The following is a 27,528-nucleotide window of genomic DNA, read 5'->3' on the forward strand; positions in this document are numbered from 1 at the left end:
GTAGAAATTCCTTCATATAAATTTATGATCATTGGTAGAAATGAGCAAATCTATAAATCTGCAGATTTTCACACACTGGAAAAGCAAATTAGAATATTTTCAAATTTGCTTCAGACTACACTTGTACAATAGTAACGGGCGTCTAATGGATCCATTAAATTGTCTTCTGATAAATCTCCCCCACTGTCTTTTCAAAGAAAGGGTTACATACCAATTTCCAGGTAAATTAAAGCAACATCAGTTCTGACGGAATAGATTTAGGCCCAAATCTTACAAAAAATAAAATACAAAGCTTCAGCGAATCAGATCTTGAATGATCCACTCATCTCTAATCATACACAAAATCTCTATGGACCCTTAGGAGTAGTTTTTGCTTAATCTTAAAATGACTTTTTGGTTAAAATATTCATCAGCTGGGAAAAAAATTTGGGCGTCCCGGGAGATTTGAGCAGTTGCCAACTTCAGCGCGGCAGCTGTGCGCCAGTTTCCCGCTTGAAGGAGGTTACAGTCAACTTGATGTGCATTTAGTCTCTGTGCAGAAATATGTTAATAACAATTTGCAAATCATCTTCGGAATCCATTATTAAAATTGGTGGAAAAATAAGTTGCATCGATGTCTTCTCACTTCAGGTAAATTGGTCCTAATAGTTAAACTTAATCCAAGTGGTGAGGGTGACAGTCCCTGGGAAGCCGGGGCTTCATTTCTCATTATCCATCCAGCCGACAGAAAGAAAAATTCTCATTACCGGTGTCAGCCGAATGCCGCTGCCATCAAGGACAATAGCTGCGCACCAGCTCTGACTTATTTTGCTTAGGAAAATTTCCTCACATTTTGACATCCTTGTTAGCAGCTTAAAAAATGTCACTTTCATTGCTGTCCTCAGATGGATAACCGCATGTAAATTTCTGCTCTTACTTAGTGATCTGCTCACCAAATAATGTGTTTGTGAGGCAGGAAGATTAAGTTGAATAGCATTGGATAAGTACCCATATGTTTGGGACAACCACAACTGTTCCTCGACCTTACCATCCAGCTCAGATAGACAATCACTGGCCCGTTGACCAGACAATTTCCAAAATTGCACATTAGAAATAACAGGATTCCAAAGAAAGACAAAAAGAAAATTAGTGGAAGATGAAGAAAAATTGAGCGCACCTGATTCGTGAAAGGTGCGGTAAATATTGGATGACAAATCCCATTTAAATCGACAACCATACTACCAAATAATCACAATTAGTCGGGTGAATATGGAATCATGAAGATGGTCACGCACGGCAGCGTATCGTCAGATCAAAGGGTTAACAGAAACATTTACTCTACTGACTGATTTAAAGGTTTTTACTATTTTACTATCACCTTTGCACTTTTCCCAGTATCAAACTTCCTTTTGTTCCCAATTGCCCTGTGGGTTCCAATTTACAACATTCATGGTGTTAGTACCAAAAACTTTATTTGCGCTCTCCAAATATATATATATATATATATATCTCTATCTATATGTATACAGTGGGTACAGAGAGTAATCAGACCCCTTTAAATTGTTGGCTCTTTGTTTCACTGCAGAAAATTGGTAAGATTGATAAAGTTCTATTTTTTTGTTCATTGCTCTGCACCTCAAAATCCAAAAATCTAGATATTTTTGCTAATTTAGTAAACAAGAAAAACTGAAATGTCAAATGGTCATAAGTATTCAGACCCTTTTCTGTGACACTCATATTTAACTCACATGCTGTCCAGTTCCTTCTGATGCTCCTTAAAATGGTTCTAATCCTTTATTGGAGTCCAGCTGGGTTTAATTAAACTGTTCAGGATTGATTAGGAAAGGCACACACCTGTCTTACACCTCACAGCTCAAAGTGCTTGAGAATCATGAGGTCTAAGGAACTGCCTAAGGAGCTGAGAGACATAATTGTGGCAAAGCACAGATCTGGCCAAGGTTAGAAAATAATATCTGCAGCACTCAAGGTTCCTAAGAGCACAGTGGCCTCAACAATCCTGAAATGGAATAAGTTTGGGACAACCACAACTGTTCCTCAACCTTACCATCCAGCCAAACTAAACAATCCTGGGAGCAGAGCCTTGGTGAGAGAGGTAACAAAGAACCCTAAAGTCACTGCGACTGAGCTCCAGAGGTGCAGTAAGTAGATGGCAGAAAGGTCCACAAAGTTATCTATCATTACAGCCATGCAAGACATGAAAGCCACATACAGTTTTTAATAAACACATGAAGGACTTCCAGACTGTGAATAATAAGATCCTCTGGTCTGATGAACTTTTTGGTGTTAAGTTTAAGGGGGTATGTGTGGAGAAAACCAGGCACTGCTCATCACCTGCCAAATACAATCCCAACACTGAAACATGGTGGAGGTAGCATCATGCTGTGGGGGCAGGAAAGATGAATGCGGCCAAGTACAGAAATATCCTGGATGAAAACCTCTTCCAGATGCTCTGGACCTCAGACTGGGCCAAAGGTTCACCCTCCAACACGACGAAGCACACTGCTAAAATAACAAAGTGGTAACCTCAGAACAACTCTGTGACCATTCCTGACTGTCTCAGCCGGAGCCATGACCTAAAACCAATTGAGCATCTCTGGAGAGACTTGAAAATGGCTTCACAAATGTTCACCATCCAACCTGAGGGAACTGGAGAAAATAGAGTTAATAATGGATAATACATTTAAATCATGACCTCCCAGCCAGAATCTTACAGCTACAATTACCAAATTTCTATACTAGAGACCTCCTAGTGAGTTGTGCAGGCTCACCAGACAACTCCTGACACAGAGAAAGATAAATTTTGCAACACTTTTAACCCTTTGCATTGGCAGGGGTGTTGCAGATCTCCAAATCTCCAAATACAGATTTGAAGAAAAAAGAATACAGTAGAGACTTTGGAGAACCTCTCTATGGGGTAATTATCCTGCAACTCTTTAACATGCTATGTGTTTTGGCCAGTGGAGGTCAAGGTAGTGAGACCCCCAAAGGTTTTCAATAACAACCAGTCTTCTAGATGTCCCAGTTAAAGTGGAAAACAGTCTGAAGGTTTGTTTACTTGGATGTATTTTGACTCAATTAAATAGAAAATTATGTCAAATTTTATACGTAATGTGACTTTGTTTGATATCAAAAAACGACCTGACCTATTCAATAAAAATGTTGCTTGCTTAATGAGGATGTTGGCCTAAGAGAGATCCTTTGGATATCAAATCAAAATCCATGGAAACCCGTTCTGTATTGTAAAGCTGAGTGGAGGGGCTGTGACTCACAGCAGCTACGTGTTACCCAGCAGAGGAGAGAGGACTACAAATATATAGATGTAGATTGCAGAGAGAAGAAATGCTAAAAACAAAGATTACAGGTCAAGACCAGAAACAAGGACCCTTCCCTTGGACACACACTGGACTACTGATTTCTAAAGTTTGTTAAAAGTTTCGGTAAGCCACTTGAAAAAGCTCCAAACCATATATGCCCCATACAGATGTCACGCTTGCTCCTGTGACCCATGTCTCAGGTTACATTTGACAAAAAAAAGGGTCTAAAAAAGTAAAGCTGGGCAAAGAAGACCCCAGCAAAAACATCCCAAATTAAGGCAGTAAATTACAGAAACAAGACAGGATGTATATGAATTGTAACAAATCCTTTATTAAATCAAAAAATATATACACATAAAAACACTTAAAAGGCACTAAGTGTGCTGTGGTCCAGCAACCAACCCTGATCTCAATGCAAAATGAGAAGTGAATATGATGTACATATCAGGCCATGAAACCTGGTTTGGCACAAGACTAACAACAGTCAAAAATAACCTAAATAAATGTGCAGACATATGAATATAAGTAGCTTGGCCATGAAGAGAATAGTAAGAATATTTACCTAAAGTGCATAGTGCAGTCAGGGAGGGTGCTGGAGGAAAGATGCCCCACGCGTATCACCTGTGCAGGCAGGCTTCCTCAGGGGAAGCTTCTTGGTTGTTTATTCCTGCGATATAGTGAAGCCCTTTTGTGACCTTCTGCTTTGTTCCTGATTTCGATTCAGTGAAGCCTGTCCTGACCTTCCGCTACGTCCCTGACTCCGATCCTGTGCCGCCTGTCCTGACCTCCTGCCGTACATGACTCTGTGACATCATCTAGTGTCAGTAGTGATGTAATGATGGGTCGGTGTTATCTATATAGAGGTCATTGTACAGGGAAGGGGAGGAGATAAGCTGTGACATCATCTATTGTCAGTAGTAATGTAATGATGGGTCGGTGTTATCTATATAGAGGTCATTGTACAGGGAGGGGGAGGAGATAAGCTGTGACAACATCTATTGTCTGTAGTGATGTAATGATGGGTCAGTGTTATCTATATAGAGGTCATTGTACTGGGAGGAGGAGATAAGCTGTGACATCATCTATTGTCAGTAGTGATGTAATGATGGGTCAGTGTTATCTATATAGAGGCCATTGTACAGGAAGGGGGAGGAGATAAGCTGTGACATCATCTATTGTCAGTAGTGATGTAATGATGGGTCAGTGTTATCTATATAGAAGTCATTGTACAGGGAGGGGGAGGAGATAAGCTGTGACATCATCTATTGTCAGTAGTGATGTAATGATGGGTCAGTGTTATCTATATAGAGGCCATTGTACAGGGAGGAGGAGGAGATAAGCTGTGACATCATCTATTGTCAGTAGTGATGTAATGATGGGTCAGTGTTATCTATATAGAGGTCATTGTACAGGGAGGAGTAGGAGATAAGCTGTGACATCATCTATTGTCTGTAGTGATGTAATGATGGGTCAGTGTTATCTATATAGAGGTCATTGTACTGGGAGGAGGAGATAAGCTGTGACATCATCTATTGTCAGTAGTGATGTAATGATGGGTCAGTGTTATCTATATAGAGGTCATTGTACAGGGAGGGGGAGAAGATAAGCTGTGACATCATCTATTGTCTGTAGTGATGTAATGATGGGTCAGTGTTATCTATATAGAGGTCATTGTACTGGGAGGAGGAGATAAGCTGTGACATCATCTATTGTCAGTAGTGATGTAATGATGGGTCAGTGTTATCTATATATATGTCATTGTACAGGGAGGGGGAGGAGATAAGCTGTGACATCATCTATTGTCAGTAGTGATGTAATGATGGGTCAGTGTTATCTATATAGAGGTCATTGTACAGGGAGGGGGAGGAGATAAGCTGTGACATCATCTCTTGTCAGTAGTGATGTAATGATGGGTCAGTGTTATCTATATAGAGGACATTGTACAGGGAGGGGGAGGAGATAAGCTGTGACATCATCTATTGTCAGCATTGGATGTAATGATACATATGATGTCATCTTCTATTGTAATCCTAACTATCTGTTCTGTTGCAAAGAAAACTGCTAAATAATTGGCATTCTGCTGACCAGAGTGAAATTTTCTGGTGTAGTGCTTTTTATCAAATATAGATAGTGACATGAAAAAAAGGAACAAAATTCTTCCTCTTCTTTTGTTTTTGTTTTCAGCCTAAAAATACAGAGCAGATAATTTGAGTGTCTAGACATACTGTCCCCTTCAAGAGACTTCAAACTGTGAGGTGTCTAATATTTATTTCATTGTAAATGTGTAAATATATATTCCTTAAAGGGATCCTGTCACCAGATTTTACACCTTTAAACTACCATCCCCCTCAGGTGGGGTATAAAATGTCCTTTTTAAAAATTCCAATTTTTAAGTGAAATCTCATACATTTATCTTTGGAAGAAATCAGCTCCCAAGTCATATGCCAATGAGCTGAAAATAGTCATGTTTTGCCTTAGATGAGTCATGTTTAGAGGCTGAAGGGGAGGGTCACTTCAGAAGCCTCTATCTTCAGCTATCTCCAAAAACACTTTGAGGCAGATTTACTTACCCGGTCCATTCGCGATCCAGCGGCGCATTCTCTGCGGTGGATTCGGGTCCGGCCGGGATTCACTAAGGCAGTTCCTCCGACGTCCACCAGGTGTCGCTGCTGCGCTGAAGAGCATCGAAAACGCACTGAAATTCACCGAGCCATCATGGGTGAAGGTAAGCACGTGTCGAGCGACACTGTTTTTTAAAAAAATGCTGCGGTTTTTCCGAATCCGTTGTTTTTTTTTACGGCCACGCCCCCGATCTCCGTCGCATGCATGCCGGCGCCGCTGCGCCACAATCCGATCGCGTGCGCCGAATTTCCGCGGCAATACAGGGAAAATCGGCGCAAGACGGAAAAATTTAGTTAACCCGTCACAAAAACGCGAATCGGGCCCTTAGTAAATGACCCCCATTGGCTCATGTTAAAGGAAATCTACCATAGCAATGAACTTTAAATTATGCTAATTAGTCTTGAGGAATAACAAGGGGTGTCATTACTAGAGCTGCTCCTCCTTGTCTCCTCCTCCCCTCTGCTCCCTCAGCACTTTCTCCACTATCTGTCTGCTGTAGTCTCACACAGAGCGAGGGGGAAGTGCTCCCTGCACAGTGCAACAGCCTGTGAAGCTGCAACACGGAGGGGCTCTGGTAAGTTCTTCTTGCTCATTATCATAATTTAAAAGTTGAATTTAGAAAGAAGATTACCACAGGAAACCTACCATTTGATTTGATGCATTATGAAGCAACATACCTTGAGAATGCTGTAGCTACACTGATGCAGGATCATATCTTGTTTAATTCCTGTGCTGAGTGGTTTTGCTGAAAAAACAATGATACAATCATGATAATGAGGTTTTCTTTGCCTGGGCTCTGTGCTTTTCCTTTCACATTAGTTGTGCACTGCACCAGAGGATGATGTAATCACTGTTCTCCCTGGAAGGCAGAATAATCAATTGCTGCACCATCCCCCTGCTGCTGTGTACGAGTGATCCAGCTCAGGTTGATTAGTCCTGTCTTAGTGCTGTTCAGAAAGTTCTGTGTGTAATGTGTCTAATGTGGATCCATCTTTCCCAAGATCCTGAGTTTTATAATTGTTTTTTTCTGCAAAACCACTCAGCACAGGGATTAAACAAGATATAGCAAAAAGAAAAAAAGATACCATCGGCGACAGGCAGAAAAGTAAAAAAATACAAAACTTTTATTGAGGGAAAACCATTAAAAAGTGATCACTGAGAAGAGAAAAAAAATTACACCTGTCTGGGTACTTTTTCATGGCGCACGGCGCTGATTTTCTTGAGCTAAGGAATATTCAACTTTTTGTATGTTTTGCTTTAAACAAGATATGTTTCTGTGTACAGCATTCTCAAGCTATGTTCATAATGCATGAAATCAAGAGGTAGATTTTCTGTAAAGATAAGAATCTCATCTTTCAGATTGCACCAGGGTTGTGGTTCTGTGAGCTACAGAACTGCAGATATGGACAGAATGAAAGTTTACAAGTTGGGATTGTTAGCAAATATTTTTGGGACTGTTTGCAAATGTGTTTTTTATCGAATATGTGTCACAAGAAACACGACAACACATGTCTTACTCGGATGCAAGTGTTACACATTGGAACGTGAGGCTTAGCAGGGACAGGGAGACCATAATTTGCCTCTTTGTAATGATAATCAGTCCAGGCTGACGCTGGGTTGGGCTGGTGCTGGGAAGACTTGGGGGGAGGGGGGAAGGGCACAGCTCGCTGCGTCTTGTACTCATTTATTTAATGAGTTGAGAAAGGGCTGCTCTGGCTTCTTCAATCCCACCTCGTTTTCCCCCGTTGCACTGCTTGGAGTTAACATCACACAGGACTACACCGAAGATTTTAATGATTTTCCTTGTTATTCCTCGAGACGTCCTTAATGATTTTCGCACAGCATGGATGAGGATGGTAGTTATCAGTACGATGATCAACCATACTGCAGAAATGAGGGGAATAAATACGTTTCCAGCAGTAAGAGTACATAACACCAATAAACATTATTAAGGAACTATACGAAGACGCTTCATTTGCGGGGAAATAGAAGTGAGGATTTTGTGTGCACAGTAACTTCTGCAAAGTTTTGTTTCATGCTGCGATAAAACATGGTCATATGGGAGTCGTGCAACCAAAGACTTATCACGGGAAGCCTTGGATTATCTCATGAGCCTAACTTCCAGGCTAGAGAAGATTGTATCCAGGATTGTATGGATTGTATCTACAATACGGGGGCTGCACCAGTGATAGAAGGGGGATTTAATACTCATATATGGTCAATGGGAAGCCATAGACAGGAGAAGAGGCCCAATAACCATGCACTGTTGGACTCCACCATGGGGTATAAAGATGTTAGTGCCGAGTGCCTTTTCCAGAGGGTCAGGACACACTTTTTTCAGTTTTGTGATGTCATTTTAGGAATCAAAAACATTGGGAGATAATCTAGAAAAGATAGTAGATTTGTCTCTTCTTTTTTCAATCATTTCCTGTTTTTGGCTCCAAAATGCACCAAAAACACTCAATGTGTGACCAGGGAGTTTTTTTCGTGTTTTAGTAGAGCACAGAAACATAATATAGTGTTAATTTTGTAGATTTTTTCGTAGCTGGATTTATTGTGATAAATTTGACGATTAGAATGGTGTATTCTTTACTATAAACTGGGTACTGCCCACAAAAACAATTACATACTGATGTGTGCCACCTCTTGAAACATCTGTTCTTCCTTTTGCTTCTTATGTCCTGTTTTTTTTTTTTTTTTAAAAGGCTTTTAAAATTATGCAAATGGCCTTAGGTGCTTCAGGCTCCACATGTGTTAATGTAGTCCCTCAGGCTCATTTGCATAATTTGCATAGGAAGCTTAAAGAAGAGCAGACCCTGGCAGAGGGAGCACACCAGTATGTCAGTGTGCTTGGCTTACAATCCTTCTTCCTGGTGGTAGAGGGAATCATCTATAATTGCATTATTTGGTCATTTTAACATTAGAAGCAAAAAGAGAGAAGCTTACAAACCTGGGAAGACCTGACTTTAAAATCTATAGCAAATAGGCAAAATATTGTGAACATGAAACATGTTTTGCCCTTAACCAGATTTGGTAAAGACTTAATGGGTCACTAAATAATAGAGTTAGTTGGAAAAACCAAAGGCAAGCTTTTGAACTCCTGGACCACACATATAGGAGGAGATTTATCAAGACTGACATTTCTTACTGTAGTCTGTACTGTAGGCCCATTCTGATTTATAAATTAGGCACATCTTGTGCCCTTCGTGTGCCACAAAAGGGAACAGCTCTTCCACCAAAAGATTCTTTGTCATCCCAGCTCTATCCAGCTATATGTCCAGGGAAACCTCAGAAACCTGGACCACAACGTAGAAACCTGGACCACAACACAGAAACCTGGACCACAACGTAGAAACCTGGACCACAATGTAGAAACCTGGACCACAGCGTAGAAACCTGGACCACAACGTAGAAACCTGGACCACAGCGTAGAAACCTGGACCACAACGTAGAAACCTGGACCACAGCGTAGAAACCTGGACCACAACGTAGAAACCTGGACCACAGCGTAGAAACCTGGACCACAACGTAGAAACCTGGACCACAGCGTAGAAACCTGGACCACAACGTAGAAACCTGGACCACAACGTAGAAACCTGGACCACAACATAGAAACCTGGACCACAACATAGAAACCTGGACCACAAGACACATTTGTTGATAAGGGCAAAAGAAAATAAGAGAGCTTGATAAACATTGTATATGTTTTAAGAAGATTGCTTAAAGGGGTTTTCCAAACCAAACAAGTTAGGATAGGGTCCCACTGATCAGCAAGTTAGGCCTTATCCTGTGCGCCATCATCTTAATATTTCTAAATGCTTCTTTTCCAATTAAGATGAGGTAATTGGTTTAAAGTGTGGTGTAGAGACATAGTGGCCCTATATGTAATTTATCTATTGGAGCAAATTGTAAACAAAATAAGAGATCTCGCTGATAACGAAACTCTAGAACAAAGCCTACCCTATGTGGTGTTACCGATGGAATCAGGTCTTAATAACTACAACAAATGGAAAAGCCCATTGGAAAACACTTTCATATAAAAGTGATACAGTCCTAGGCATCTACATAGAAAAAGAATACTTGTAGTCACCTGGAAGGCAAACTTTTTATTGGACACTGTAAGTTAGGCCCTTCTCCCGGCCTTCCTGACCATAAAAACTGTAACACTAGTCTAGGATACCACCACTATACTTCCAGATATCATTTTGGATTGGACCTCCACATAAGTTGGAAAAATTATAATGTGAAATCAGATTCAATAAAGCGACACATTTTATTAGAATACATTTTATTGGATAACTATGTATGAAGCCAGGAATACTCATCATCTCCCAGTATCTTGTCAGAGGTGTTTCAGGTGTCCATTTGTAAAACCATGTATGTGGGATCTTACCATGATGCCCCTCACCCCAGATGGAAGCCCAGCATGCCACCTATTCTTATCTGGCCTCCCCTTGAGCTGCTTAAATGGTGCTGGCCTTTGGCTGTACTTGAAAATGATTCAGAAAAGTAGTTCACACCACATAGGAGGATACTAATATTCCTTTCAGGATCTCGTCAGGATCTCGTCTGCTCGTCTGATTTGAACTTTCAGTTAGGTATCTAAAAAGGTTCCCCTTCTCCTTTAAGGGAGTCAAAGGGTAAGAGGTTTTGGGAGTACACCCAATGGGTCTAAGATTATGAAGGGTTTCTAGATAGGAATTGAGGTGGTATAGACAGGTATGTTATGACATCTGGTGAAGAGCTAGATGAAAAGTCCCCCAGAACTAAGTACTGCCCTTTGAGTGCGTAAGAACTGAAATTGTCTGAGGTTTGTCTTACACTGGGTCAGTACCTGCAGGAGCTTTTCTGTTTCAGAACCCAGCTATCTAATGTATCAGACTGTTTCCACAATGGTAGTGCAGAAGATAAAGCGGCAGATTTACTTACCCGGTCCATTCGCGATCCAGCGGCGCGTTCTCTGCGGTGGATTCGGCTCCGGCCGGGATTTACTAAGGCAGTTCCTTAGACGTCCACCAGGTGTCGCTGCTGCGCTGAAGAGCATCGGAACGCACTGGAGTTCACCGAGCCATCCTGGATGAAGGTAAGCGCGGTTTTTCCGAATCTGTCGGGTTATCGCTCGGCCATGCACCCCGATTTCCGTCGCGTGCATACCAGCGCCGATGCGCCACAATCTGATCGCGTGCGCCAAAAACCCGGGGCAATACAGGGAAAATCGGCGCAAAACGGAAAGATTCGGGTAACATGTCAGGAAAACGCAAATCAGCCCCTTAGTAAATGACCCCCATAATCTCTTTACTCCTACTTCTTTACTCTATCCTTATATCCTTACATCTATATGTCAACGCTACCCAGACCTACCCATCCTGCCTTACTTTCTTCGCTCTCACTCCATTGCCTGAAATGTATTACCTGTTTGTTACCATCAATATGCAAAGGTCACAATTCACGTCCATGACTATGGATATGTTATTTGTTGTGGTCAGGGGGGAGGGGGGATCTTAAGTATCCTGGTCTTTAGTTTTACAGGTAGCAGTGTTCTTGCTATTGTAAGGTTTCCATGTTGGATTCCATATCTGGTGACATAGGTTGCTTTGTGAAATTTCTAAGTCAGCACTAGATAAATAGGAATAATGGTAACATGATGATTATCATTTTGCACTATGAATAAGTTAATTTTACTCTTGTAAACTATATTTCCATTTCACCGGCTTTCATGCCCCGACCTCCATTATTGTGCTGCAGCTATGAAATTATGCAAATCTACTTGAATCAATGTAAAACAATTTTCATTTATTCTGCCAAGTGAATTACTCTTTAGAAAACAATGATATCTTTTGGTGAGATTTTTATTCTGCTGCGTTACAGTTGTGTGAATGAGTTCCTAGGGCTATGCAACGAAATTGGAATTGGTTTCACTCGATAATCACTTGGAATATAAGAAAGACGCCAGAATCTAAATACAAACAGAAAATAGTTCTTACACACAAATGTAGGGAGCCTTTTTTTCAAAATGGAGACGTCTTGATTAGTGATGAGCAGACCCGTCAAAATTTAAAAAATCTGTGCGGGTCCGGTTACCAAACCAGAATTCCCACCAGAAACACCTTTGATTGGTTCTGGTAGCCCTGCCGGTACTCCATTTATTTGAATACTGCTGATGACTTTGGGCACATTTACTAAGGGTCCTGCGGCCGCAATTCCGTCGGGTTTTCCGGAATATTTCCGGTTTGCGGCGTTTTGCGCAGAATTGCCCTGGGTTTTGGCACACACGATCTGATTGTGGCGCATCAGCGCTGTGACAGAAATGGGGGGGGGGGGGGGCGTGTCTGTCGGACAACCCGACAGATTCGGACAAACCGCGGAATTTAAAAAAGAATTGTGTCGCAAGATCAGCACTTACATGCACCGGGAAGAACAAAGTGAACTCCGGCGGACCTCGGCGCAGCAGCTACGCCTGCTGGATATCGGGCGCACGGCCTTAGTGAATCCCGGCAAACCCGAAACCTCGTCGTACAATGCACCGCGGGATCGCGACTGGACCGGGTAAGTAAATGTGCCCCTTTGACTTGGCCATTTAAAGAGTTATCACCCTCAATTTGTGTCAGAACCGATCGCAGCTGTTTCTGGTGGGAATTCAGGTTCAGTAATTGGACCTGAACAGATTTTTTAAATTTTAACTGATCACTAATCAAGACTACCCCATCTTTAAAACTGTCTCCCAAAATTTGTGTGTAAGAAGTGGCTTGTATTAGTAATTAGATTCCGGTATCTTTCTTACATTCCAAGTTATGTCCTTGTTTTTTACAGAATGTGGGTCATTTACTAAAGGCCCGATTCGTGTTTTCCCGACGTGTTACCCGAATATTTCCTATTTGCGCCGATTTCCCCTGAATTGCCCCAGGATTTTGGCGCACAGGATCGGATTGGCATGCACGCGACGGAAATGGGGGGGGGAGGGGTGAACGAAAACCCGACGGATTCGGAAAAACCGCCACATTTAAAATAAATAATCTGTCGCGGAGCTTGTACTTATCTTCACTCAGCCCGGCTTGGTGAACGCCAGTGCGTTCCGATGCTTTTCAGCGCAGCAGCGCCACCTGGTGGACGGCGGAGGAACTACCTTAATAAATCCCGGCCGGACCCGAATCCAGCGCAGAGAACGCGCCGCTGGATCGCGAATGGACCGGGTAAGTAAATCTGCCCCAATGTCTCCTTATGAAGACTTCACCTATGAAAATATCATGAAAAATAAAACAAGTCCAAAAATGTGCAATACAAATTGCAAAGGGGCTTAAAAGATATCAGGAAAGACGCAAAGAACTGAAAGAAGAAAAATAATTGAGACTTTTACATACATTGAAGGGTTATGGTTGGGTTAAATAAAATCTTAAGATGGGAACAAGGCGGCACAATCTGAAATTAAACCATGCCCGAAAAATAACATTTTACTAAAAAAAAAAGTGGATGTGGCTACAAAATCTACAGTAAGTGAATGTAAATGTCTATCCTAAGATAAAAACATAAAAATAATGTACGGACAGCCTGCCTGGACCAGGTGTATGGATTGTGGTCAGTCATTCTACTGTTTTTTCCTTGTTTTTTTAAGGACTAGGTGATTATGAGATAAACTGGACTATTTTAACACCTTAGCAAATGAGGTAAATCTTACGCTGGTACATGGTTAGCAAGCGTTTGATGCAATCCCTGCACACCCCCGACACTCTCCGGATCTATAAGGATGCTCGGAGATCAATCCTGCGGGATTGCGCCATGGCCAGTTCTACGCCAAGTCCGAACTGGCATAGAGTTGCACCGTAGAATGGACCAGGAACTGGCACAGACTATGGACTCATAGGAACATTCGGTGTCGGCCCACTTCACCACCTACCACACCCCATTTGTCGTAGATGTGGCACAAGGGGAAAAATAGACTACATTTCTAGCCGTACGCCAAGACCAGCATCTATTTCAGAGCTTGACGCACACAATCTGCAGAGAACAGAGAAAAGTGAGATTCTAATAACCTGGTATGAACAGATTCCAGTCATTTTTCAACCTTTTTGCCGCTAAAATGTAAATGTTATAAAAAAATAAAAATAAAAATAAAATGAAATAGTGCTCACCTTTTCTTTCTCTTGTTATCTTATGAACAAGTCAAAGGAAACTCAAGGAAAATATCCTCAACTTTAATTCCAGATCTATCTAGACCCCGAGACCCCTAATTTTACCACCAAAAACTGGGAAAAACTATTGACTCAAGTATAAGCCCAGGGTGGGAAATGCATTGGTCACAGCCCCCCCCCCCCTAGTATATAGCCAGCAAGCCCCAAGTAGTTTATAGTCAGCCAGCCCCCTGTAGTATACAGCCTGCCAGCCCCCAGTAGTATACAGCCACCAGCCCCCTGTAGTATACAGCTAGCCAGCCCCCAGTAGTATACAGCCAGCTTGCCCCCAGTAGTATACAGCCAGCCTGCCCCCAGTAGTATACAGCCAGTCTGCCCCCATGTCATATACAGCCAGCCTGTCCCCATATAGTATACAGCCAACCAGCCCCCAGTAGTATACAGCCAGCCATCCCCCAGTAGTATACAGCCTGCGCACCCCCAGTAGTATACAGCCTGCCAGCCCCCAGCAGTATACAGCCTGCCAGCCCCTAGTAGTATACAGCCTGCCAGCCCCAGCAGTATGCAGCCTGCCAACCCCCAGCAGTATACAGCCTGCCAGCCCCCAGAAGTATCCAGCCAGCCAGCCCTCAGTAGTATACAGCCAGCCAGCCCCAAGTGGTATACAGCCAGCCCCCAGCAGTATACAGCATGCCAGCCCCTATGTAGTATACAGCCTGCCAGCCCCCAGTAGTATACAGCCACCAGCCCCCAGTAGTATACAGCTAGCCAGCCCCTAGTAGCATACAGCCAGCCAACCCCCAGTAGAATACAGCCAGCCTGCCCCCAGTAGTATACAGCCTGCCTGCCCCCAGTAGTATACAGCCAGCCTGCCCCTATGTCATATACAGCCAGCCTGCCCCCAGTAGTATACAGACAGCCTGCCCCATATAGTATACAGCCAACCAGCCCCCAGTAGTATACAGCCAGCCATCCCCCAGTAGTATACAGCCTGCCAGCTCCCAGCAGTATACAGCCTGCCAGCCCCCAGTAGTATACAGCCTGCCAGCCCCCAGCAGTATACAGCCTGCCAGCCCCTAGTAGTATACAGCCTGTCAGCCCCAGCAGTATACAGCCTGCCAGCCCCCAGCAGTATACAGCCTGCCAGCCTCCAGCAGTATACAGCCAGCCAGCCCCCAGTAGTATACAGCCAGCCAGCCCAAAGTGGTATACAGCCAGCCCCCAGCAGTATACAGTGTGCCAGCCCCCAGTAGTTAACAGCCACCAGCCCCCAGTAGTATACAGCTAGCCAGCCCCTAGTAGCATACAGCCAGCCAACCCCCAGTAGAATACAGCCAGCCTGCCCCCAGTAGTATACAGCTAGCCTGCCCCCAGTAGTATACAGCCAGCCTGCCCCCATGTCATATAAAGCCAGCCTGCCCCCATATAGTATACAGCCAACCAGCCCCCAGTAGTATACAGCCAGCCATCCCCCAGTAGTATACAGCCTGCGCGCCCCGAGCAGTATACAGCCTGCCAGCCCCCAGCAGTATACAGCCTGCCAGCCCCCAGCAGTATACAGCCTGCCATCCTCCAGCAGTATACAGCCTGCCAGCCCCCAGCAGTATACAGCCTGCCAGCCTCCAGCAGTATACAGCCTGCCAGCCCCCAGCAGTATCCAGCCAGCCCCCAGTAGTATACAGCCAGCCAGCCCCAAGTGGTATACAGCCAGCCCCCAGCAGTATACAGCATGCCAGCCCCCATGTAGTATACAGCCAGCCAGCCCCCTGCCGTATATAGCCAGCCCCATGTAGTATACAGCCAGCCAGCCCCAGCACTTAAAAAAAATAAACTTATACGCTCACCCTGCGATGTCAGCGCGGCTCCCTGATGTTGGCGCGTCCCGTCTTCTTTCTTCCCCGCGGCTCCTCTTCTTTCTTCTTTTTTCTGTCACGGACACGGCCATGTTTTCTTCCAGCAGGCGCATAGTGTGACGCGGCCGCTGCTGACTTCATAGTATGCGCTGCCATCCGAAAAGATAACATGGCCGCGTCCATGACAGAAAACAGAAGAAGAGCCTTGGGGAAGAAAGAAGACGGGATGCGCCGACATCGGGGACATCGGGGACATCGGGGAGCCGCGTGGAGCATCGGGCCGCTGGAGGGTGAGTATATAAGTTTTTTTTTTTTTAAGTGGGTTTTGTAATAGACTTTGTAATAGATGTATAAGCTGAGGGGATGTTTTTCAGCACATTTTTTGTGTAAAATAAATATATAAATGTATATACAGAGTAAATGTTTAAATGTATCATTGTTTCTAAATAGTAACATTTGGTTTGTGTGATTAGCTTTCTGCAGGTTTAATTGTTGGCATATTTGCACATTACGGCAATCTGTGTAGTCCGCCGTCCCGGGATTGACATCCTGCTGTGTTTATCCAATCCTCGTGTGCTGTAATTATGTTATCAGGCCGGCCAGGCAAAGGGGGAGGAGCAAGTCTAATTTCAAAGCAGGATTAGGTTGAAATAATGAGGACACCACGTTTCAGTTACCATGGAAACATCACACGTTGAAATATAGTATAACTGGTGAACTGCTTCGAAACAAGTCAGGTTATTCTTTTTTTTTTATATTTTAACTTGTTTAGAATGACACTTCTGCTCAATTATAAGAGAAAAGTATTTGTAGGTGTTATTCAAGAGTTCATCGACATGACATAAATTGTACATTACTGCGCAACATTCTCACTAGAAATCACATCTCCCGAGCCATATACCAATTTTGCATTAAAGGGTTAGGATTAGAGATGAGCGAACATACTCGTCCGAGCTTGATGCTCGAGCATTAGCGTACTCGAAACTACTCGTTGCTCGGACGAATACTTCGCCCGCTCGAGAAAATGGCATCTCCCGCCGTTTTGCTTTTTGGCGGCCAGAAACAGAGCCAATCACAAGCCAGGAGACTCTGCATTCCACCCAGCATGACGTGGTACCCTTACACGTCGATAGCAGTGGTTGGCTGGCCAGATCAGGTGACCCTGGAATAGACTAGCCGCTGCCCGCGCTGCTCGGATCATTCTCTGTCTGGATGCCGCTAGGGAGAGAGCTGCTGCTGGTCAGGGAAAGCGTTAGGCTGTTCTATTAGAATAGTGTTAGGCAGGAGTGATTCTACAAGAACCCAACAGCCCTTCTTAGGGCTACAATAACGTTATACATTTTTTTTTTTATTTGCAGCTAGTACCATATTGTGAGGAATTTGCAGGGGGACTTGCTACCGTTGTGTTTAGCTCTTAGTGACACACATATCCACCTCAAACACCAAAGTGGGACAATTTATTAGGGGTTTGATTTCAATTAGGCACAGTCTGCCATTTACTTTTTATTTTACGTTTATTTTTTCATAACTCAGCGTCATCTCATCTGGCATAGTAGTGTGCTTTCATACTTGGCTAGAAAATAGCCATAGGAGAATCCAAACGGCTTACTTAGGCCTACAATAGCGTTATATATTTTATTACTGGTTGATCTGCTGGTGGCTGTCCTTGCTGTAGTGCATCTACTACCATATTGTGAGGAATTTGTAGTGAGACTTGCGACCGCTGTGTTTAGCGCTTAGTGACGCACATATCCATCGCAAAGACCGAAGTGGGACAATTTATTGGGGGTTGGATTTCAATTAGGCACAGTCTGCCAGTTTCTTTTTATTTTACGTTTATTTTTTTAATAACTCAGCGTCATCTCATCTGGCATAGCAGTGTGCTTTCATACTTGGCTAGAAAATAGCCATAGGAGAATCCAAACGGCTTACTTACGCCTACAATAGCGTTATATATATTTTATTTCTGGTTGATCTGCTGGTGGCTGTCCTTGCTGTAGTGCATCTACTACCATATTGTGAGGAATTTGTAGTGAGAATTGCGACCGTTGTGTTTAGCGCTTAGTGACGCACATATCCATCGCAAAGACCGAAGTGGGACAATTTATTAGGGGTTGGATTTCAATTAGGCACAGTCTGCCATTTACTTTTATTTTACGTTTATTTTTTCATAACTCAGCGTCATCTCATCTGGCATAGCAGTGTGCTTTCATACTTGGCTAGAAAATAGCCATAGCAATAGGATAGCATCGTTTGGTTTTAAAAACTAAAAAACACAAAAAAAACACAAAAAAAGTTAAAAAAAAATTAAAGTTATAACTTTCATTTTCAAAATGTTTAACCCGAGGGCTAGGGGTAGAGGACGAGGGCGGGGACGTGGGCGTCCAACTACTGCAGGGGTCAGAGGCCGTGGTCCTGGGCGGGGTGAGACACCACCTGCTGATGAGGGAGCAGGGGAACGCCGCAGAGCTACACTCCCTAGGTTCATGTCTGAAGTTACTGGGACTCGTGGTAGAGCACTGTTGAGGCCAGAACAGTGTGAACAGGTGATGTCGTGGATTGCCGACAATGCTTCGAGCAATTTGTCCACCAGTCAGTCTTCCACGCAGTCCACCCATGTCACCGAAATCGGCACTCCTCCAGCTCCTGCACCTCAGCCTCCTCCCCCCCAGTCTGCCCCCTCCCAGGAAAATTTGGCATTTGAACCGGCATACTCTGAGGAACTGTTTTCTGGACCCTTCCCACAGTCACAAACCACTTGTCCGGTTGCTGCTGAGCAATTTTCCGATGCCCAGGTTTTCCACCAGTCGCAGTCTGTGGGTGATGATGACCTTCTTGGCGTAGTGGAAGAAGTGTGTAAAGAGGTGTCCGACGATGAGGAGACACGGTTGTCAGACAGTGGTGAAGTTGTTGTCAGGGCAGGAAGTCCGAGGGGGGAGCAGACTGAGGGATCGGAGGATGATGAGGTGACAGACCCAAGCTGGGTTGAGAGGCCGGGTGAACACAGTGCTTCTGAGACGGAGGAGAGTCCTCGACCAGAACAGGTTGGAAGAGGCAGTGGTGGGGCCAGACGGAGAGGCAGGGCCAGAGCAGGTGCATCAGCGCCAAATGTGTCACGTAGTGAAGCTCCCGTGGTGAGGGCTCCCGCGGCGAGGGCTAGATTTTCAGAAGTCTGGAGGTTCTTTAAGGAAACACCGGATGACCGACGGACTGTGGTGTGCAACCTTTGCCAAACCAGGATCAGCAGAGGTTCCACCACTACTAGCTTAACTACCACCAGTATGCGCAGGCATATGAATGCTAAACACCACACTCAGTGGCACCAAGCCCGTTCACCTCCGGCCATGCACACCACTGCTCCTTCCCCTGTGTCAGCTGATAGTCAGCCCCCTGCCCAGGACCCTGGCACAAAAACCCCATCGTCGCCTCCACGATCCTCCACAGCATCCACCAGCGTTCAGCTCTCCATACCCCAGACGCTGGAGCGGAAAAGGAAATATAGTGCAACCCACCCGCACGCCCAAGCCCTTAATGTCCACATCTCCAGATTGCTTAGCCTGGAGATGCTGCCCTATAGGCTAGTAGAGACCGAGGCCTTTCGCAACCTCATGGCGGCGGCCGCCCCTCGGTATTCGGTCCCCAGTTGCCACTACTTTTCCCGATGTGCCGTCCCAGCCCTGCACCAGCACGTGTCAGACAACATCATCCGTGCCCTGACCAACGCCGTTTCTGACAAGTTCCACCTGACCACGGACACGTGGACGAGTGCTGCCGGGCAGGGCCACTATATATCGCTGACGGTTAACTTGGTGGAGGCTGGGACCGAGTCTGACCCTGCGGCTAGTCATATACTGCCGACGCCGAGGATTGCGGGGCCTACCTCGGTCCAGGTCTTTCAGGCCTACTATGCCTCCTCCTCCTCCTACCCCTCCTCCACCTCCTCCTCCGAACTACCATCCGTGGGCATGGCGCCATCAGTCGCTAGCTCTAGGCACAGCAGCAGTGCCGTCGCTAAGCGACAGCAGGCGGTGCTCAAACTGCTGAGCCTAGGCGATAAAAGGCACACCGCCCAAGAACTATTACAGGGCATCACGGCGCAGACTGATCTGTGGCTGGCACCGCTGAACCTGAAGCCAGGCATGGTTGTGTGTGACAACGGCCGTAACCTGGTGGCGGCTCTGCAACTCGGCAGACTGACACATGTGCCATGCCTGGCCCATGTGTTAAATCTGATAGTTCAGGGTTTCCTCAAGACATACCCCAATCTGTCTGATTTGCTCACGAAGGTGCGCCGCATCTGTGCGCATTTCAGGAAGTCCAGCACAGATGCTGCCACTCTCAGGGCAGCGCAGCGCCGCCTCCAACTGCCCGCTCACCGACTGTTGTGCGACGTGCCCACGAGGTGGAATTCAACGCGTGACCCTCGCGTTCAAAGAATTTATTCCAGCACCGATTACTGGGTATTCACTCTCCTGGACCCACGGTACAAGCAAAATCTTTCCACTCTCATCCCTGGAGAGGAAAGGAGTGTGAGAATGCATGAATACCAGCAGGCCCTGGTGCACAAGCTGAAAGTATTTCCTGAGAGTATTTCCCTTCTGACAGCGCTAGCGGCAGAGTGCGTAGTTCTGCGGGACAAGTAGCGAGGGAGAGTAGGCGAGCAGGTAGCTTGTCCAGCACTGGCAAGGGTACGCTTTGCAAGGCTTTTGCCAGCTTTATGTCACCCCAGCAAGACACTGTCACCTGTCCCCAGTCTCGGCAGAGTAGGGCTGATCTGTACAGAAAGATGGTGAGGGAGTACGTAGCTGACCATACCATCGTCCTAAATGATCACACAGCTCCCTACAACTACTGGGTTTCAAAGCTGGACATGTGGCACGAACTGGCGCTGTACGCCTTGGAGGTTCTTGCCTGCCCTGCCGCTAGCGTCTTGTCCGAGCGGGTTTTCAGTGCAGCTGGTGGCATCATCACCGATAAGCGTACACGCCTGACGACTGACAGCGCTGACAGGCTGACGCTTATTAAGATGAATAAAGCCTGGATTTCTCATAATTTCCAATCTCCACCAGGTGAAGGAAGCTCAACCTGAATAATTTATGCACTCCTCCTCCTCATTTTCCTCCTTCTCCTCCTCTTTGTACACTAAAGCAGAGGAAACTGGCTATTTTTTGACAGGGCCCACTGGCTCTAGCTATAGTACTTTATGCATTTAATTTTTCTGGAGGGCCACCTACCCGGTCCTCTGTTTTAAACAATTTTTGGGAGTGCCACATACAGGCACTCAATCTATTCAATTTTTCTGGAGGGCCACCTACCTGCTCCTCTGGTTTGAAAACTTTTTTGGACTGCCACATACAGGCACTCAATCTATTTCATTTTTCTGGAGGGCCACCTACCTGCTCCTCCGGTTTGAAAACTTTTTTGGACTGCCACATACAGGCACTCAATCTATTTCATTTTTCTGGAGGTCCACCTACCTGCTCCTCTGGTTTGAAAACTTTTTTGGACTGCCACATACAGGCACTCAATCTATTTCATTTTTCTGGAGGTCCACCTACCTGCTCCTCTGGTTTGAAAACTTTTTTGGACTGCCACATACAGGCACTCAATCCATTTCATTTTTCTGGAGGTCCACCTACCTGCTCCTCTGGTTTGAAAACTTTTTTGGACTGCCACATATAGGCACTCAATCTATTTCATCTTTCTGGAGGGCCACCTACCTGCTCCTCCGGTTTGAAAACTTTTTTGGACTGCCACATACAGGCACTCAATCTATTTCATTTTTCTGGAGGTCCACCTACCTGCTCCTCTGGTTTGAAAACTTTTTTGGACTGCCACATACAGGCACTCAATCCATTTCATTTTTCTGGAGGTCCACCTACCTGCTCCTCTGGTTTGAAAACTTTTTTGGACTGCCACATACAGGCACTCAATCTATTTCATTTTTCTGGAGGGCCACCTACCTGCTCCTCTGGTTTGAAAACTTTTTTGGACTGCCACATACAGGCACTCAATCTATTTCATTTTTCTGGAGGGCCACCTACCTGCTCCTCTGGTTTGAAAACTTTTTTGGACTGCCACATACAGGCACTATCCAAATTAAATTGTCTCCATAGCAGCCTCCACACGTTGTCTCCATTGCTACCTCCAAAAGTCGTCCATATAGCTGCCTCCATACATCTTCCCCTTATCAAACGAGGTGTGTCAGGCAGAAATTTGGGTTGTTTTCATGGATTCCACATCAAAGTTGTTAACTTTGTCGCCACCCTGCTGTGTTATCCACAAAATATACTGGCAAACTTTAATGATTAACCGATATTATTTCAGCGCTTCTTGCGCATCTGTTGATTACACTGCTGTGTAATCCACAAAATATACTGCCAAACTTTTACCATTTACGGATATTATTTCAGCGCTTCTTGCGCATCTGTTTACATTCCCCTCACCCGCCATATCCCAAACTTATAAGAACGCTACTACACTTAACTTGGTGGAGGCTGGGACCGAGTCTGACCCTGGGGCTGGTCATATACTGCCGACGCCGAGGATTGCGGGGCCTACCTCGGTCCAGGTCTCAAAGGCCTAATATACCTCCTCCTCCTCCCACCCCTCCTCCACCTCCTCCTCCTCTGAATTACCATCCGTGGGCATGGCGCCATCAGTCGGTAGCTCTAGGCACAGCAGCAGTGCCGTCGCTAAGCGACAGCAGGCGGTGCTCAAACTGCTGAGCCTAGGCGATAAAAGGCACACCGCCCAAGAGCTATTACAGGGCATTCCACATCAAACTTGTTAACTTTGTCGCCACCCTGCTGTGTAATCCACAAAATATACTGGCAAACTTTTATCATTTACCGATATTATTTCAGCGCTTCTTGCGCATCTGTTTACATTCCCCTCACCCGCTATATCCCAAACTTATAAGAACGCTACTACACTTGATCTTATACAAAGGGTTCTTAGAAGTGCTGTTTGGGGAGTAGCCTAGAGACAGGGGCTTGGATTGGCGAAAGCTCGCCTGGAAGCGGAGCGCCAGCTCCATCCCAAGATCCAACTAACATAGTTTTAACTGCAGCACCTTTAATCTACTACTAGTTCACTGCCTCCATAATAATAATAATAATAATCTTTATTTATATAGCGCCATCATATTCCGTAGCGCTTTACAAATCATAGGAAACAAATACAAATGTAATGTAACAGAGCACAACATTTGTATGGAACAACAGGAGTGAGGTCCCTGCTCGCCAGAGCTTACGGTTTATGAAGATGATGGGGTAACACGAGGTAAAAGAATATTTAATGGTCAAGCCATTCTTCTTAGGGAATAGAACAAAATATAATAAATGGAATTGCTGTCGCTTGAACCACTCAGCCGTGATCTTATATACCAGGTCCAGGGTGAATGGGACTGCAGAGAAGTCTGGTGCCTGTTGGTTGCTGGATAACAGATGGGAGTAGGACACAGGACGGGTTAGTAGAAGAGTTAAAACTTCATGCAGTTAATGAGTGTTATAGGCTTGCCTAAAGAAATGGGTTTTAAGAGCACGTTTGAAACTTTGGAGGTTAGGTATTAGTCTGATTAGTCCGGGGCAGAGCATTCCATAGAATTGGTGCAGCTCTAGAGAAGCCTTGGAGACGCGAGTGGGAGGTCCGCACTAGGGTAGAGGTTAATCTAAGATCACTGGCGGATCTAAGAGCACGGGTTGGGCGATAGACTGAGATAAGAGAGGAGAGGTAGGGGGGTGCAGCATTATACAGAGCTTTATGGATGAGGGTTATTATTTTAAACTGTATTCGAAAGGAGACTGGCAGCCAGTGCAGCGACTGGCATGAACTATAGGCATACATTGTCCCCTTATCAAACGAGCTGTGTCAGGCAGAATTTTGGGTTGTTTTCATGGCTTCCACAACAAACTTGTTAACTTTGTCGCCACCCTGCTGTGTAATCCACAAAATATACTGGCAAACTTTTATCATTTACCAATATTATTTCAGCGCTTCTTGCGCATCTGTTTACATTCCCCTCACCCGCCATATCCTAAACTTATAAGAACGCTACTACACTTGATCTTATACAAAAGGTTCTTAGAAGTGCTGTTTGGGGAGTAGCCTAGAGACAGGGGCTTGGATTGGCGAAAGCTCGCCTGGCAGCGGAGCGCCAGCTCCATCCCAAGATCCAACTAACATAGTTTTAACTGCAGCACCTTTAATCTACTACTAGTTCACTGCCTCCATACATGGTCCCCTTATCAAACGAGCTGTGTCAGGCAGAATTTTGGGTTGTTTTCATGGCTTCCACATCAAACTTGTTAACTTTGTCGCCACCCTGCTGTGTAATCCACAAAATATACTGGCAAACTTTTATCATGTACCGATATTATTTGAGCGCTTCTTGCTCACCTCCTTTGGTTCCTCTCTGCCACCCATTGGTTTTAAGCCTGAGTCCATTTGGGGTATGTTGCCAAGACACTCTCTAGCCTGCCGCTGCTGCCGCTGCCTCTGCATGCCGTCCCCTATAGTGTCAGGGTCAATTATTGGATGTTTTAGATGCTATCTAGCTTCATTCTGTCACTCTGTCATGGCCATGCTGTTGCCCATAATTTTGGCATAATGGTGCATTTAAGCAGCCTCAGAGGCATCCATGCATGCTGCCCCTGCTGTTTCCTGTCCATTTCCGTGGTGTTTCCATCCTTTTCTGAGGTTCCCAGGTGTTTGGCCAAGCTTCCCTGTGCAGAGCCTTGGTCCCCTTGAAAAATGCTCGAGTCTCCCATTGACTTCAATGGGGCTCGTTATTCGAGACGAGCACTCGAGCATCGGGAAAAGTTCATCTCGAATAACGAGTACCCGAGCATTTTAGTGCTCGCTCATCTCTAGTTAGGATCAATCTTTTGATTGGATTAGATTTAAAATCAAAATTTTTTTACAGGGTGCATGGGAAAAAAATAAAATCTAATTTCCCAGTCCTCGCTTCACCATTGCTCCATTACCGATATTCACACTCTCCGCCTTTGCATATTCCTTACCCAGAATCCCCAGAGGTGCATGCCAGGTCTTTAAGACTTCACAGGCCACATAAGGTGCCCTGCATAGGCATTCTCCATGAGAAAAATGTATCCTGATCTACATCTGCGGCCTGTTACCTATATTATAATGATACAATGTAATAACATCAAATCCGCGGTGTCTACAGTTGGGTTTCTTTTTCTTCTTGTAGAGACTTACTGCTTTGGCTATTATCCCATGTTATGTCACTAGACATCATAAAAGCCATATATTGATGTAGAAGGAGATGCCTTAGTTAAGGCATCACTAGAGTTAGGGTTTTACTCCCCCGTTGTTGAAAACTTATTTACATATGCCTTACCCAGAATCCCCAGAGGAGAATGCATATACTTTTACATTCTGTATACTTCAACGGTTGACCTGAAAATACAGAACGATCTCCACAAGTAGAATGAATGTCTTCTTGACCAATGTTAATTCTCTAGCACAACCAGTTCCCTATACTATACTGATAACATTAACATTTAGGGGTATTTTCCTTTTGGGAAATTCTTACTGGTTTGGCTATTATCCCTACCACTCCACCTGTGAGAATAGGGTCTGTGCTCTCTTCAGAGCTGGTGGTCCCATTTTCATGGCCAGTAAGGGTTACAGCAGTAGACCCTTCACCAATCAACTAGTTATTCCCCTATCCTGTGTATGTGTGTGATGTCATTGGGGAGCGACGATCTGTAAACATGACAGCCTGAGGTGTTTATAAGACTCAGGGACTTGTCATTTATGCAGATCTGTGTTTCACTGGCACATTGTTACAGATCCACGGCAAAACTGCCACATACTGCAATACCGTAGGATTTCAGTAATTACCATATATACTCGAGTATAAGCCTAGTTTTTCAGCACAAAAAAATGTGCTGAAAACCCAAACTCGACTTATACTCGAGTTAAAAAATTATTAAAACTCACCTTTCCCACGGCCCCGCTGCTGGCTATATACTGGGGAAGGGGGCAGGCTATATATAGGGGGGGGGGCAGGTGCTGGCTACATACTATGGGTCAGGGTCAAGCAGGCTATATACTGGGTAGGCTGTGACCAATGAACTTCCCACCCTCGGCTTATACTTAAGTCAATAGGTTATCCCAGGTTTTTGTGGTAAAATTAGGGGCCTCGGCTTATACTTGAGTCGGCTTATACTCGAGTATATATGGTAGTAGGAATGGTCAGAATAGGGTTTAAGTACCCGGGTGGGAGGGGCTGAAAAAAAGAGAAAAAAAAAAAAAAAAAAGTTCAAAGCACCAAGAACTGATCAAAAAATAAACACCAAAAAAATAATAAACATGTTAGGGATCCCAAAAGTCTTGATCTATCAAAGTATAAAAATGTTTATTTCCGACAGTAAACCCTCATAACAGAAAGTAGTGCCCAAATTTATGAATCACCGTTTTTTTGCCATTTCGAAACACATATAAAAAAATGAAATAAGAAAGAAGTGATCAATAGATCGTACAGTCCACAAATTAGCAACAATGAAAATTAGATCGTGTCGAGCAAAAATGACAACTTTCATAGCTCCATGCGCAGTAGTATGAAGCGTCAGCATATGGCAAAACAAAGACTGTTTTGTAAAAAGGGTTGTTTTTTTAAAAATCTATGAAACCATAATAAAACCTATAGAAATTTGATATCCCTATGATCATACCAACACGAAAAATAAAGGGTAGGTGTCATTTAGAGCGAACAGTAAAAGGCCGTAAAAGCAGAGCCAGCAACAATAAGGCATTTTTAAGGCCAGCAAATTTCATCAACTTGTCAATTTTGTCAAATTTTTTGTCAATTTGGAATTTTTTTCCTTGCTTCCCAGTATATGCAAGGAGTATTAAATACCATCGCTACTACAATTCAATACAATAATAATAATTCTTTATTTATATAGTGCACACAGATTACGTAGCGCTGCACAAAGCATGACAAATCAGTCCCTGTCCCCATGGGGCTCACAATCTAACAGTATGTTTTTTTGGAGTGTGGGAGGAAACCCACGCAAACACAGAGAGAACATACAAACTCTTTGCAGATGTTGACCTGGGTGGGATTTGAACCCAGGACTCCAGTGCTGCAAGGCAGAAGTGCTACTCACTCAGCCACCGTGCCGCCCCCAATACTCCCCTACTTTAAAGAAGGGGAGAAAAAATTGGAAATGCAAAAAAGAAAAAGGTCATTGACAGGAAGTGGTCAAACTAGTAATTGACAAAGCTTATAATCTTACAATCTTATAACATCACCAGGAGAGTGGAGAGTCGTAAGTAATTTTATAATGTTGAAATGACCTACCATAAAACCAATTTACCCCTTTGGGAATCACAGTGTAGAACAGTCATGTTTGGCTGTCCCCACAACTCCTGACCACCCTAGGGATGTAGAGACAGGGCTTTTATAATTTTCCAACATAACACCATTCAGCCTGTTTATGTCATTATATCATGTACAGGCGGTCCCCTACTTAAGGACACCCGACTTACAGACAACCCATAGTTACAGACAGACCCCTCTGACCTCTGGTGAAGCTTTCTGAATGCTTTACTATAGTCCCAGATTGCAATAATCAGCTG

The sequence above is a fragment of the Engystomops pustulosus genome, chromosome 1 (assembly GCF_040894005.1).
Source record: "Engystomops pustulosus chromosome 1, aEngPut4.maternal, whole genome shotgun sequence".
NCBI classification, from domain to species: Eukaryota; Metazoa; Chordata; class Amphibia; order Anura; family Leptodactylidae; genus Engystomops; species Engystomops pustulosus.